Raw genomic sequence first — 16331 nt, 5'->3', positions numbered from 1 at the left:
GAGACAATACAAAAACACAGTCAGCAACAGAAAAACAAATATGACACCGCCAGATTCTAGAGACTCCACACCAGCAAGACCCCAACATTCCAATGCGAACGAAGCAGAAGAGAACGACCTTAAAAGCACTTTCATGAAAATGATAGAGGCCCTAAAAGAGGATATAGGAAAATCCCTCAAAGAAATGGAAGAAAAAACAAACCAAAAAATGCAAGAAATGGAAGAAAAAACAAACCAAAAAATGCAAGAATTGGAAGAAAAAACATACCAAAAAAGGCAGGAAATGGAAGAAGAAATGAAGCAAAAAATGCAAGAAATGGAAGAAAAAACAAAACAAAAAATGCAAGAATTGGAAGAAGAAACATACCAAAAAAGGCAGGAAATGGAAGAAGAAACAAAGCAAAAAATGCAAGAAATGGAAGAAAAAACAAAGCAAAAAATGCAAGAATTGGAAGAAAAAACAAACCAAAAAAGGCAGGCAATGGAAGAAGAAATGAAGCAAAAAATGCAAGAAATGGAAGAAAAAACAAAACAAAAAATGCAAGAATTGGAAGAAGAAACAAACCAAAAAAGGCAGGAAATGGAAGAAGAAACAAAGCACAAAATGCGAGAAATGGAACAAAAACCAAACCAAAAAATGCAAGAAATGGAAGAAAGAACAAACCAAAAAATTCATAAAGGCAACAAATGGACGAAAAGATAAACAGAAAATTGCAAGAAGCAATGCAAACACTGCAAGGGTTGAAAACTGAAATAGAGACATTAAAAAAAAACACAATCTGAAGAAAGGCAGAAAATAGAAAAGCTGGACAAACAGTCAGGCACTACCAATACAAGCATTACCAACAGAACAGAAGAGATGGAAGAAAGAATCTCAAGTGTTGAAGATACACTAGGAGAAATGGATTTATCAACCAAAGAAAACCTTAAATCCAACAAATCCTTAACACAAAACATCCAGGAAATATGGGACACCATGAAAATACCAAACCTAAGAATAATAGGTATAGAAGAAGGAGAAGAAATCCACCTCAAAGGGGCAGAAGGCATATTCAACAAAATCATAGAAGAAAACTTTCCCAACCTTAAGAAAGACATGCCAATGAAGGGTGGACCACAAAAAAAAATCCCCTCACCACATAATAATCAAGACCCCAAACATACAGAATAAAGAAAGAATATTAAGAGCAGCTAAGGAAAAAGGTCAAGTAGCATATAAAGGCAGACCTATCAGAATTACACCTGATTTCTCCATCGGAACTCTGAAAGCCAGAAGGTCCTGGATAGATATTCTACCTACACTAAGAGACCATGGATGCCAGCCCAGACTACTATACCCGGCAAAGCTCTCAATCACTATAGACTGAGAAAACAAGATATTCCATGACAAAACTAGATTCAAGCAATATGTGTCCACTAACCCAGCCCTACAGAACGTTTTGGAAGGAAAACTCCAACCTAAGGAAGCTAACTACAACCAGAAAAACATAAGCATTAGAGAATCCCTCTCTACCAACAGCCAAAAGAGCAAAGGGGTGAAATTCCACACATAATTCCACCAACAACAACCATCGCAAATCGAAGAAGGATGAGCAATCAATGTTCATTAATATCCCTCAATATTAATGGCCTTAACTCACCCATAAAAAGACACAGACTAGCAGAATGGATTCGAAGACAGAACCCTTCCTTCTGCTGCATACAAGAAACACACCTCACCCTCAAAGACAGACATTACCTGAGAGTTAGAGGTTGGGAAAAAATTTTTCAATCAAATGGACCCAAGAAACAACCAGGGGTAGCAATCCTAGTATCTAACAAACTAGACTTTAAAATAAAATCAATCAAAAGAGATGAAGGAGGTCATTACATACTCATCACAGGTGAAACCCACCAAGATGAAGTGTCTATCCTGAACATCTATGCCCCAAATACAAAGTCATCCACATTCATTAAAGAAACATTATTAGAACTTAAATCTCATCTAAAGCCCCACACAGTTATAGTGGGAGATTTCAACACACCACTCTCACCACTAGACAGGAATACCAGACAGAAACTCAACAAAGAAGCAAAGGGTCTAATAGAAGTAATGACCCAACTGGGATTAACAGATATCTATAGAACATTTCATCCACATAAAAAAGAATATACCTTCTTCTCACCACCACATGGAACCTTCTCAAAAATCGACCACATACTTAGCAACATATCAAACCTCAGCAGCTACAAAAAAATTGGAATAACTCCATGCATCTTATCAGACCACCATGCTTTAAAATTAGAATTCAACAACAACACAAATTGCAGAAAACCTACAAACTCATGGAAATTGAATAATGCTCAACTGCACCATCCCTGGGTCAAAGAGGAAATAAAAAAGAAATTAAAGACTTCCTTGAATTCAATGAGAATGAAGACACAACATACCCAAACCTATGGGACACTTTGAAAGCAGTGCTACGGGAGAAGTTCATAGCGCTAAGTGCTCACATGAAGAAACAGGAGAACAGTTATACCAGAGAATTAACATCACAGCTGAAAGCTCTAGAACACAAAGAAGCAAACTCCCCCAGGAGGAGTAGATGCCAGCAAATAATCAAATTGAGGGCTGAAATCAATAAAGTAGAAACCAGGAAAACAATACAAAGAATCAATGCAACGAAGAGTTGGTTCTTTGAGAAAATCAACAAGATAGACAAACCTTTGTCCAAACTTACCAAACAGCAGAGAGTGAACACGCAAATTAACAAAATCAGAAATGAAAAGGGGGACATAACAACAGACTCTGAGGAAATCCAGAGAATCATTAGGTCATACTTTGAAAACCTGTACTCCACAAAATTCGAAAATTTAAAGGAAATGGATGACTTCCTGGACAGCTATCATTTGCCAAAACTAAATCAAGAACAGATAAGCAATTTAAATAGACCTATAACCCCTATGGAAATAGAAGCTGTCATCAAAAGTCTCCCAACCAAAAAAAGTCCAGGTCCAGATGGCCTCAGTGCAGAATTCTACCAGAAATTCAAAGAACAGCTTATACCAATTCTTCTCAAAGTGTTCCACACTATAGAAGCAGTAGGGTCTTTGCCAAACTCTTTCTATGAGGCTTCAATAACCTTGATCCCCAAGCCACACAAAGATACAACTAAGAAAGAGAACTTCAGACCAATATCCCTCATGAACATTGATGCAAAAATACTCAATAAAATACTGGCAAATCGGATCCAAGAACACATCAAAACAATCATTCACCACGATCAAGTAGGTTTCATCCCAGGGATGCAGGGATGGTTCAACATATGAAAATCCATCAACGTAATCCACCATATAAACAAGCTGAAAAACAAAAATCACATGATCGCTTCCTGAACATAATACCAGTAGCACAGACAGTGAGATCAACAATTAATAAATGGGACCTACTGAAACTGAGAAGCTTCTGTAAGGCAAAGGACACAGTCAGCAAGACAAAAAGGCAGCCCACAGAATGGGAAAAATATTCACTAATCCCACATCTGACAGAGGGTTGATCTCCAAAATTTACAAAGAACTCAAGAAGCAAGTCTCCAAAACACCAAAGGACCCTATTAAAAAGTGGGCTGCAGAACTAAATAGAGAGTTTTCAACAGGAGTCTAAAATGGCTGAGAGGCACTTGAGAAAGTGCTCAACATCCTTAGCCATCCGGGAAATGCAAATCAAAACAACTCTGAGATACCATCTCACTCCTGTCAGAATGGCTAAAATCAAAAACACCAATGACAATTTATGCTGGAGAGGATGTGGTGAAAGGGGGACACTCCTCCATTGCTGGTGGGAGTGCCAACTGGTTCAGCCACTTTGGAAATCAGTATGGAGATTCCTCAGAAAAATGGGAATAAACCTACCACAAGACCCAGCAACTCCACTCTTAGGCATATATCCAAAAGATGCCCATTCATACAACAAAGATGTCTGTTCCACTATGTTCATAGCAGCTTTATTTGTAATAGCCAGAACTTGGAAGCAACCTAGATGTCCCTCACCCGAAGAGTGGATAGAGAAAATGTGGTACATCTACACAATGGAGTACTATTCAGCAGAAAAAAATAATGGAATCATGAGAATCGCAGGCACTAGAAGAAACCATCCTGAGTGAGGTAACCCAGTCACAAAAAGAGAAACATGGCATGTACTCTCTCATATATGGATTTTAGACATAGATCTGGGGAGTGCCAGTCTACAATCCTATGGCCAGAGAGTCTGGGAAACAGAAACTTCATTTAGTGGCTGATCGAAGAAGAGGCAGACTCCCTCGGTGAAGTACTGAGCTGAACTCAAGAAAGCCAGAAACAGAGAGAGAGGACTGATGATCAAAGTGATTAAGACTGGGCTGGTTTAACCCCCTGAAACAGCTGACCAGACAAAGGTTAACTCTTGAATCCCAGGCATCAGCCTGGGAATCCAGCATGGGACTGATCAAGAACCCCTGAATCTGGGTGCCAGTGAGGAGGCCTAGGTAATCTATTGAGCCTTGGGCAGCAGATCAGTACCCATCCCAAGTATACACACGGACTTTGGACTCCCATAGATCAATGTGAGGTGCACTCTCACCCTGAACTCTTGGGGAAGGGTCTAGGCCCTGCCCTATATGAAATGACAGACTATGGACACCCCCATGGAGGGCCTCACCCTCCCTGGGGGAATGAGGGGATAACGGGGGGGGGGGATGGGGGGAAGGCACGGGAGGAGGGGAGGGAAAGGGAGAGGGACCTCGTACTGACTTGTGAAGCAACCTCGTTTCTTATCTAAATTTAAACTGGAAAATAAAATATAAAAAAAAATACAATTGTATCCGTGTGTGTGTGTGTGTGTGTGTGTGTGTGTGTGTGTGAAAACGTTGTAACAACAATCACTTTGAATGTCAGCAAGTAATTAGTAATAATAATAATAATAAACCCACGTTTTCTTTTTTCTTTTTTCTTTTTTTTTTTTTGGTTTTACGAGACAGGGTTTCTCTGTATTGTTTTTGAGGCTGTCAGTCCAGTCTGGCCTCGAACTCACAGAGATCCGCCTGCCTCTGCCTCCCGAGTGCTGGGATTAAAGGCGTGGGCCACCACTGCCTGGGTAAACCCAAGTTTTCTAAAGGCTTAGAAATCAAACCCTGAAATGATTATCAGACTTCATTGTTTGGTATTGATAGTAACTTGACCAAGAAGGCAGAATAACTCTATTCTTCAAAAAACTATGTGTCTTTGTGAAACTCATTCCAGTCTGACGAGGTTTGGTTTCCTAGCTGACAGATAAGACATTGCTGACGAGGTCAACATTTCCTGTCTCTTTGGAATCTCCATATGCTAAGAATAGCCTCAACGGTGTCAAAAATGGAGATCGGAGTTAGGAGTGGTAGTGCACACCCTAATTCAAAAGCACTTGGCAAACAGAGATAAAGAGTATCATGAATTCAAAATCATCTTCATCTACACAACAAATGTCAAGGCTAGGATGGCCAATAGGAGACACTGTCTCAGAAAACAAATTAATAGATAAATAATGGTGACCCGACTAGGAAAGCTGCATTTTTGCTGGGTCCCTGATGCTGTCTTGCAGTAAGTCCCCCAGGTTCTGGAAGCCCGGGGTTTGTGCTGCGGAGATTCCTAACTCCTATGTGAGGACTGAGGACGCTGGGTGTGGGGGGGAGGGCACACCTGCTTGAGTTACTCTCCATGCTATAGCAAGTGACAGAATGTCAAAGATCTTGGTGCATGACTCTGAAAATGGCACACTCGATCTTGCCATTCTCCCCACTGTTTTATTAGCATTACCTGTTGAGAGAAAAGTGATTAAGCAGTGAGCGTTATCTTTACTTGCAGAGTCAGAGGAAGCAGTGCACTCTGGTGGAACAGTGACTTCTCCATGGTTAGTGATTGACTTGGAGGGGAGGGCATTGGAAAAGGACAGCAGCCTGAAGCAGGATGAAAGGACACCTACCACCTTCCTGATGAGATGCGAGTGATGTTCTAGCTTTATCCTGTTGATATGACAAATACCATGGCCAGGCACAACTGAAAGGAGGGAGGAAAGGGCTTATTTGGCTTGGACTTCCAGGTCACAGTCCTTCAATGAGGGAAGTCAGGGCAGGAACAGAAGCAGGAACTTGGATCGTAAACCATGGAGGATGCTGCTTGCTGGATTGATCACTGGTTCATAGTTAGCTTGCTTCTTTCTACAGCCTAAGGCAACCTACCTAGGAATGGTGGCCCTTCCTGATTATCAAGGTTCAAACTCTACACCATGAAACACAAATATATGTAGTCGAAATCTTGCCCATCAGCCTTAGCCTAGTTCCTGGTACCCGTTCTCTAAGACGGTCTCATACCACACTTAATTCATCTTGCATTTAGCACCATAGCACTCTGCTTCCGCTTTTCCCAGCGACTTGAGTACAGTCAGCTACTCCTACCTCATATAGGCCTACGCTGCAGGCCATGTGGTATTACTACGATCAAATAGAACCACCCAGCCTGGAGGAGAACAGAGCAAAATTACGCATAGTCTCCATAGGCATTATGCTGTTTTGAATTCAGCAGTTTTTGAAGAGTGAAAACAAGCAAGTCAGAATAAAGGAGAATCAGTATCACGCACGCTATGTTGCGATGGGTTTTGTGGAGAAAGAGGAAATGAAAGAGATCTTTGATGGCCAGGTAGGGGGAAGGGATTTGGAAACACACTACACACGGGGAGGAGAAAACATGAAGGGGGGCCATTAGAAGGAAATTAAGGTGTCTTTCGAATGAAGGGGAGCAGGAAACTGAATGAAAGGCATAAAATTGATTGAGGTTGTAGGAGGAGGGAGAAAGGTTAGAAACCAGGATGTTGAGAATAAACAGCATGACTGGACCAGGGAGTGAGAGAGACCTTTGTGTTTTGTTCACACTGCCCATCTGGGCTGCCTGCTTCCTCTCCTGCTGAGTTGAAAGGACTGATACTCAGATTTCTTCTTTTCTTCAACTTTCCCGGGTGCTATGAGGCACCGAGTTCCTGTGATTGGTGTTTTTGTCATTTGAACTTTTGGATTGCTTAATATTATTCAAATTGGTCACGATGATTGAGGAGGAACTTTTAACTTACCTGCCTGAGCTAAGCCTCTGCTGAACTGTTGGCAAGCAGATTTGAACGTTCATTGTTTGGCCACACATTCAAAAATGTGCGTCTCATTGTTTTCCAAGCATGAAATGTTTTTGGCAGGCTGGTTAAAATCTGAGTAAACAAATTAAGCTCTTATAAAGGTTAATGACCAGGACAACCAGTGCATTTCATACATTACGGTCAGCTCAGTGAGGATGCTGCTTGTAATTGCAATCCCACATTTTAACATTGAATTTACTTATTCACCCGAGACAGTCTTTAACACCCAGACTGGCATCAGCACTAAACTCATGGTCCTCTTGCCTCTGTCTCCCAAAGTTCTGGGGTTACATGCAAGTATACCGTGTTTGGATCTTATTTTAAAATATTGTTGTGGGTACACATAGTATGCTATATGGTACATGTGTTGAGGTCAAAGGACAACCTCAAGGTTCAGTTCTCTCAGTCTAGCGAGGGTTAAGGGGATCAAACTTACATTGGCAGGCTTGTATGATGTGCTCTTTTATGCTCTTAGCCATCTTGCTGACCCTCTAACACCTGGCATTCAAAACTAAATGTTTAAGAGAAAATGTCTTCCCCCCTCCTGAACACACCATTGCCAGTGACAACCTGCAAATCTTTTTTCCTATTATCTCTTGAGAAAATCCTCCTCTGCCTCCCCCTCCTCTTTCCCTTATCATCTGAACCAGCTCAGGGCATCAAGATTGTGGTTCTCACTTCCAGCAGTCACTGATCACTAGAGTGAGAACCACACACAGTACCACCACACGTCTGCGCTTTGCTGTCCAGAAGAAACGCCAACATTTAAAACTGGGTCTTAACGCTCCCTAAGCAGTCTGGCCTTCACCTCCTCGAAGTGAAGTGTATATGCCCACGTGGAGGTGAAACTTCAAGCCAAGCGTTTTTCCTCTTCTTCTTTATCTTATTTTTTGAGCCAGTGTCTCTCATTAGACTCAAAGCGATAGTCATCCGAGCATCTCCCTTCTCTGGCGATGGAATTATAGGTGAATGCTGCCATGCCCCACAAAGGAGGTTCCTGCCTATCGAATCATGCTCAAATTTGTGAGACAGGCACTGTACTGACTGAGCCACTGTCCCATCTGCAAAAGATTACTAAAGGTTTAATTGTCTAGCAAATGGTGAGAATTATCTCTACCAGCATTGTTGCTATTTTTATTATTTATGGCCCTATAGTAAGGGCATCTTTGAATATTTGTACATCTTCATGGATATGTGCATATTTCTTTATTTTCTGAATTCTCAGCAGCTTTTCTCTCTGCTGCTGTGTGAGGCTTTATCTGCTGTACTGTCTCCTTGGGCCTGTTCTGTATTACACAATTCACGTTACCTCATTTCATCTGTTCCACACAAACCCTAGGAGAATAAGAACCCTTAACAGACCCCAGAGAGAGTTCTGGTGAAGCAAATAACTTGCCCCATTCACTTGATCTCCTAAGAAATCAAGTGCCGTGTGAAAGCGGACCCCATGAACATTAGAAGAATATGTCAGCTGAGTGCATGAAAGCCACTTTTTATCAAAAAGTTCAATCTATTTAAAACATGCTTTGGAAAAGCTGGCTTGTATAAAGTCTGGGCTTGGAGCCTCAGCTCTGAAGGGGTCTTTGGGAAGGGTTTGGAGCACCAAAAACAGAACCACCTGAGATAGAAGAAAATCTCTTCTGTTTTAAATAGAACACAAAAAGATTTTCAAACCACCTTTCATAACCCGCTGCAAAATTGGTATCTTACCAAAACACCTCCAGTATAACGTAAATCATCCTGTAATGTCTACTTCCTGTCTTTCTTCCTTCAGCGAAATTGAAGCCAGTTAGTTCCCTTTGATACTATAATAATCCTACTTTCACAGTCTTCAACATATTTTTGCCTCAGATTATAGAGTTTCCAGCCTCTTTGAGGTTGCTGTATAGTCTTGACAATCTAATTCTCTCCATGTTTGTGCTGAACTTGTTTATAAGTTTCTCACATAACCTTATGAAGTTTAAAAAAGAGCAAAGTAGGGGTTGCCATTGATGAGCTTTGCAAAAACAACAGCTCAGAAATGTTAGCCATTCAGCTCTGCTGTAGGAGTCACTATTTTTTAAATAGCCATACTTATATGAGTTATAGTAACTGTACTTGAACATTTTTATAAATTGCTTATTTCATGTTTTTCATCACATGTATATGTATATGTTTTGTAATTGAATCACGCTTGCATATAGCCTTATTTACTTGAAAATGGCGTTTCTATACCCAGACCTCCTTATTCACACTTTTAACTTATGAAAACAAAAGCCTAATTTTCATAATTAAACTGTGAACGTTCATGATTTTGTTTGCTTGTTTTTGCTTGTTTGTTGTTTGTTTTTCTTGTGACCCTCTGTTCCCCTCCATAGAAAGTCAAAATGTTTTGGCAATGTCATAATATTTTTTCATGTTAACCACTTCTCATCGAAACAAAAGTGTACCTTGTAAACAAAACCACTTTAGTTGATCTCTGAGTCTATTTTACATTAGTTGTAAGTGGGTTAAAATAAACTTTAATTGAATAAGAGATATCTTATGTAAAGAACTAAAAATGCCCCGACTCCTTTTAAAAATTGCAGTAAAATGAACATGAGATAAAATTAAGTATTTAGCTACATTTAATCATGTGGCTTGCTGATTTAGGAAAATTCATATTATTGCAAAAAAAACCTTCACCATCGTTCATCTCTATAACTTTACCCATCTTCTCAAAATGAAATAACAATGCGTGATAAGAGAGAAACCTGATTATTTCCTTTTTCTTATTCTACAATGCTTTGTCATTGCTTGGTGGCTCTTTCCATTTACAGAATAGGGTGTCTGATTGTCATTGGCTCCTTTCATTACTCTTCCTAGAGGTAACCTCTTGAGCTGGTTGGGATGTTCCTACAAATAGTATCGTCTTCAAATCTCAGTAACTAATAACATGTTCTTGGAAACAGCTCTCTTCTGTACTGAAACAAGACCAGGCGAGTCTAGGACCTCACAGCCTGTGGACATAGATGGGAGTACTGGCTGTTGCTGGGTCCCCAGAGGCTTTAGACTTTACCAACTTCCCTAACCTGATGAACAACCCCGACACACACACACACACACACACACACACACACACACACACACACACACGTGCACGCAAGCACAAACCCTATTGGTCCCGCTTCTCTGGAGGCACTGACTAACACAGCAAACATGAAGTATCAATTTTCCTTGGAAAATCCTTGCCTCGTGTGCACTGTTCATTCAGGGCATAGCTGATGCTGCTTCTCTGGTGATCAAACTAGATTCTAGGATAAAAAGAACTCTATGCGTTGGTGGGGGATAAAAAGCTTCAGGGATACTGTACCTCATTTCAAACACTTTCACTTCATGAAAGCCAATTGTTCTTACAATACCCTGTTCAACACAGGTCCAGGAACACTGAAGCTGCATCAACTTGCTACCAGCACACATTTGTATTTACAGCTACCCAATATTATTTAGTACTCATTGCATTCATCAAGAAGAAGGGAGCTTTAACTTGCTATACAAATGGCATTCTTAAATCTCCCAAACTCTGTGTTCTTTGTTCTCTTCAGCTCAAGCTCCTTTCATATCTGCTCTCGCTTGCATTGTTTGTGTGTTCATCAGTGTTAAGTCAAGATCGGCATAATTAAATTTCACTTGAAGTTCAGAGACAAAGTGATTAAATTTGAACCTAAATCTTTCTGAAATTGGTACCTCTCTTGTTTTTCAGAGAGGAGAAATTGCACTTGCATTTTAGTAGAGATATAATTATCTTGTTCAAGATAGTAGATCTTTTGAGGGAACAATACAATATTATCTTGGGGAAAGAGAGGGGTAGTCAGAAATTCAAAGCAGGCTTTTCTTACAATTTTCTTACACATTGAGGAAGTCGTTGAACTTTCCTCACACGCAGACATTTGCCATAACCAAATGATAGGTCTTCCAAGGAAGTGGTTCTCTACTTCCCTCAGATTAACGCAAAGAAATGGCAGAAAAATATGATGCCTCTGTGAAGCACGATGGGAGGAGCCAAAGCAGGAGAGTTGGCAAGAGTGGTGACAGCCAGGGCTGGAGCTGGGACTCTATTGGTGAGAGCGCTTGTCCAGCATCATGGAACCCTACGCTCCATCCCCAACGTCACATACTCAGGGCACGGAGGACGGGTCCATACCTGCCATCTGGCACTTGGGAGTTCAAGGCAGAAGTAGCAGAGTCAACCCCTCATCCTCTGCTACTGAGGTCTGTACTACAAACAGTGCTGCAGGTCACCAAGCCACAGCAGTTGCAACTGATTTCCTCCAGAAAAGACAGTGGTGACCTTAGGACTCTCCAGATGTGGGGTGCCTTCTCACTGGGTCACAGCCCTTGGGAAGGGTGATCTCGAGCCCGAATTGGGCATGGTGGATATGTGTACCTCAATTTGCAAATAGCTTTCCCCAACAGCAATTCAATTCACCCTTAAACTGAAAAGCCATCCTATTTTCTATCCGCTCCAACTTGAATATGACTGCTCCCCCTCATCCTCCATCTCAAGTTGATTAGGGAATCCAAATGCAGAACTCAGAGTCACTTTCCAGCAGTGGCTGAGACTCGGTGCCAGAGTGACAGCCATCCCCATTCTCGGTTAAAACAAGGAGCAAGTGCTAATTAAAATTATAAGCTAGAGAGAGCAAGTATTGAGAAGAAGAAGCCGACCCTAGCCAATAATTCCAGAGATAAATCATGCTTGATTTGCTAACATATAGATGTGTCCAGGAACTATGATGTACAAGTGTCTTGAATACAGTTCCAATCAACCTGCAGAACAGTAATCAGGGAGGCATATAATGAGAACAGGCTCGTGACGCTGAACAACAGACAGCACTGGGTCACCTTGGAACAGAGCGGGACATAGAAACCCAAACCACGACTGATCTAAACAGGCAGCTTCTTCATCTAAAATTTGCTCTCACAGATTTTGGAACTTTCCAGAAAAGCCAAACCGAAACAAAACAAAACAAAAAACTTTCTCTGAGTCTCCTAGTAAGTCACACTGTCAATTTGACACAGTTCTATAGTTGCCTCAGGCGGGAGACTCTTTTACAGGATCGCCCAGAGCAGATTGTCCTGGGGCCTGTCTTTGCAGGGATTGTCTTGATTGGTTAATTGATGTAGGCAGACCCCGCACATTGTGGGTGGCACCATTCCCTGGGTCTGTATGTGCAAGACAGCTAAGCATGAGCCTGCAAGTAAGCCAGCAAGCAGTGCTCCTCTTCAGCTCCTGCCTCAAGTGCCTGCCCCGACTTCCCACGATGCAGGACTGTGCCTGGGCCTGAATGAACATAGTCCTTCCGCTTTACTGATGGTGGGCTCGAAAGAAAACTGCTGCAACCTCTCCATCTGTCAGATAAAGGCCACGAGGACACGTGCCTATCTCACAGGTTTTTTCCGCCCTGAGAATCACAGGAAGACACCCAAGTGAAGTTCTGAGCATAGGGGACCTGCAGGCAGGCGTATACTCTATGCCTGAGTGCCAGTGGTTTTGGCAGCACGTTTTCGTGCCTGCAGTGAACTCCTGCGTGTCGGGCATGTTCATTAGCACCGCGGGGAATCTGCTCTGTTCCTTTGCTTTGCTTTTGGAAGGCTGGGCAATTCCATAAACACAACAAATATGTAATTAATTTATTAAGCATTGTACCTCTTGTCTAGACACCAATGGACCCTCATACCACACTGCCCCTTAGGCTTCCAAGTCTATCTAGCCCTGAACCAGACGGCCGCTTTCCAGCTCTCTGACTGAAAACTGAGTACCTAGCTTGGTGAAGTTCTGGGTCGACCATGTTTAAAACGGGCAGGAAGAACGGAATCCAAGGCTAGATAATTAATGCACTTACTACCACCAATGATGCTTTACACAGGAAAGACAAGGCAGGAACCACGGTTACACACTCTTGCATGAGTGAATTTCATAAACAGAATGTTGTTAAGCCATATACAAGGTAATGTACTGCAAAATCCACACACACATGGTTAAAATGTGGACAAGAATGGAAGTCAGGCACTGCTGTATTGGGAGTCGTAATAGATAAGACAGGAGATATGTGGTTCTACATCTGTTTCTTGAGGTAGGAAGTACTTATGTTCATCTTGAAAAAATCAAGTAGTATTAACTGTAGTTTATCTTAACAACTTGATTGGATTGAGAAATGTCTGAGAGACCCAAAGCATACCTCTGGCTGTGTCTGTGGGTGATGTTCCCGGAAAGGACTGTCTGGATTGTGGGTTAGCTCCTTCACATAGGCTGAGGGTTCTCGACGGTATGACGGGAGAAAGAAGCGGTCAGGTTGCTCAGGTATCTTCTGTGTTTTCCCGTCGGCTGCTCTGACGGGAGCTGGCAGGGCCTGCTGTACTCTTCCTACTGGGATGCTCTGAAGCCCTTCTGTACCACCAGCTGAAACAAAACTCTCTTCCCCGAAACGATTTCCTCGGGAACTTCATCACAGTCCTGGGGAAGTAATTTGCTCACTGCCTTTTTAATTGGAATCTGCCATCAATAATAAACAACGGAGGGTATTTTCTTGAGTGAGTTGGTAACTAGCTAAAGTAATGCTAATAAGGCGCAAAGCTTGCCTTGATCTTCTCTTCATTTCTGCTCCTTCTGCCTGCCACTCTTGGTCCTGACATGGGCTCTCTTCCCCAGCTGCGTCCTTTGTTTGCAGTGACATCTCTACAGAGTCTTGGACCACAGAAGCTGACGGGAGAGAACGCCCTCAGCACTAATATTACTTCTCTTTTGTTTTTTAACCTGGGCATGATGCAGCAGCCCCCGTCTCTATACAGAGCACCCTTTTGGGCTGTCCCAACCTAGCTCCCAGACTTCTGTCCCCCTGTGACTTTCTTCTGCAGTGTCTTTTCCTATCTGTCTGCTTTCCATGTACTTTTCCGTCTACCTGACACATTCCTCTGTAACAGGTTCATCCAGCAAACTCCTACATATCTTCTAAATCCCATATCTAACACCGTCTCCTCAAAAAGCCTTTCCCAGGACTACATCAGTCAACCACTCTCTCCCTTATTTTCTCATTGGAGGCCTCGTGTCATTGGGTTGTAAATATCCTTAAAACAAACAAACAAACAAACAAACAAACAGGTGCTTCTTAACCTGGAGAGAGTTGAGCGGGAAAATCAAGAGTTCTAGCTCAGTTTGGGCTGCATAGGGAGACCCAGTTCAAACACACACTTTTTGTTCCTGTTTCTGGACACGCCAGTGGCCTGTTAGTAAAGTTCTCAGACTTTCTGTTGACTCAGGTTTTCAACTTCTCCAAGTTATTCCACCTTATTAAAGCCTATTTTTCACTTATAGACTCCAAACAGTGTCTGTTGCAGACTTGGCATGAAAATTAGGTTTTTAAAAAACAAATGAGACAATGCTCTTCACAAAGAGTTTAGCCAAAAACAGGTGATAAGTAAACATTCGTTAGCATAGCTCAGGCAGGGGCAGGCTTCCTTTATTCTGTGCTGGCACTGTAACTGTGCCCACTCAGCTAGTGCTAACTACTGCAAGGGCATAAACAAGGGCATCCAGAGACCTGCCTATCGTTTTGTAGGAGACAGCGAGAAGGTGAAAGGAGATACAGATGGGGATGAGAAGAAGCTGGGCGTGTATGCAGTTTGTAAATTAGCTAAAGCAATCTTACAGCAGCCCCGGAGGCTTACCCCCTTTTCTTTCCATAACACAGATAGGTGCACAGAGCTGAGGACCCCTTCGGGCCACACGAGGAAAGGTATTCCTCACAGATCAGAGCCTGGGCCTCCAGGACCACTGCTCAAAGGATACTCCTGAAAATATTTCCTCGCCACACGGCTTGGGGGGGGGGGAGATAATGACAATCCAACTGAAGTCTAGGTGGCCGAGATTATTTTCTTCAGAATCTTAAAGTCACGAAGCATTTATGCTGCTTACAATATCTTCCTAATGGAAGAAGCTGCTATCGATTGACTGCGGATGGCGGATGGCACTGAGGCTCTTTACATATATTATTGCTAATCCTCAGGCCAACCCTGGGCAAGGTAGGCTGATTCCAATTTTCCGGAGGAGGAAACAATTTCGGGAGGTTAAGTAAGAGAGAAGAGGCTTAAGCCCATGTCTGTGAGAAACCGAAGCCGCACAGATCCTAACACCTCCGCTTCATTAAGTGATTGACAGGAATATCTTAGCATATGCACGAACACTAAAACTGGGTAAGTATGTAAGAAATGGATACATATTCCAAGGTTTCATGTTTTATCTTCTTGTGTGCGAAAATATGTGATAAATGTTAGATGTTATAATTACTGTATCAGATAATCAACTGTGAGGGTGTGTTTACGTGGTTAGATTAACTCCTTCAGCAAAAGCTCTGGCATTGGATATGTAATCAAAAAGTCCATTTCTGCAGGGTTAGGGTCTAAATTTTTGTGTGTAGGTTTATGCAAACTTCTGGCAAATGCCCCAAGAAAAGCAACATTCATTTTCTCTGCTGACTTAGTCAAAATTGTGGAGCAATTTGAGCGGAGACCAAGGCATGAGGTGGCACCAATGCCGCGAGTCAGCCGTGTTTGCTGTTAGGTTTCAGGGTTTTACTAAATTTTACATGAACTGCTTAAAATAACTAAAGCAAATGTTCTATGAACTGCAGCAAGTTGGTCACTTAGGTGACCCTTCCAGAAGGACCCGTAGGGACAGACAAGTTGGTAGCTTTCAAAGTTGTCTCAAATGTGGCCAAGATGACAGGAAGGTATAAGAATCATGAAAATGTCACCTGAGGAGGAGCCCAGTCAGGGTCCCTACTTCCCATCATCCCTTTCACTCTGGAACTACCCCCAAAGTCTTCATAGCTTCTAAACTCTAACGTGCCCTCTCCTGGCATGTCACCTGAATTGCTCTGGGCTAAAATGGCAACTGCAGTAGAACCTAAGAGAAAAGGGAGGAAAAGGAGGGATCTTCTTAAAGAAGAGAAGAGAAATCAATGTAAGCAACTTTATGTATCAATAGAGATTTTAAAATAACAAAAGTGTGAGGGCTCATGTTTTGACAAGTGTCTAATATAGTCCAGGCTGCCCTTGAATCCCATTCCCTGGTCTCAGCCTCCTGGGAACTGGGATTGCAGAAATGAGCTGCCTGTCTAATGTAAACGATTTTTGAAAAACA

The sequence above is a fragment of the Mesocricetus auratus genome, unplaced genomic scaffold, assembly GCF_017639785.1.
Source record: "Mesocricetus auratus isolate SY011 unplaced genomic scaffold, BCM_Maur_2.0 Super-Scaffold_100009, whole genome shotgun sequence".
NCBI lineage: Eukaryota > Metazoa > Chordata > Mammalia > Rodentia > Cricetidae > Mesocricetus > Mesocricetus auratus.
Note: the sequence above shows the minus strand (reverse complement) of the source record.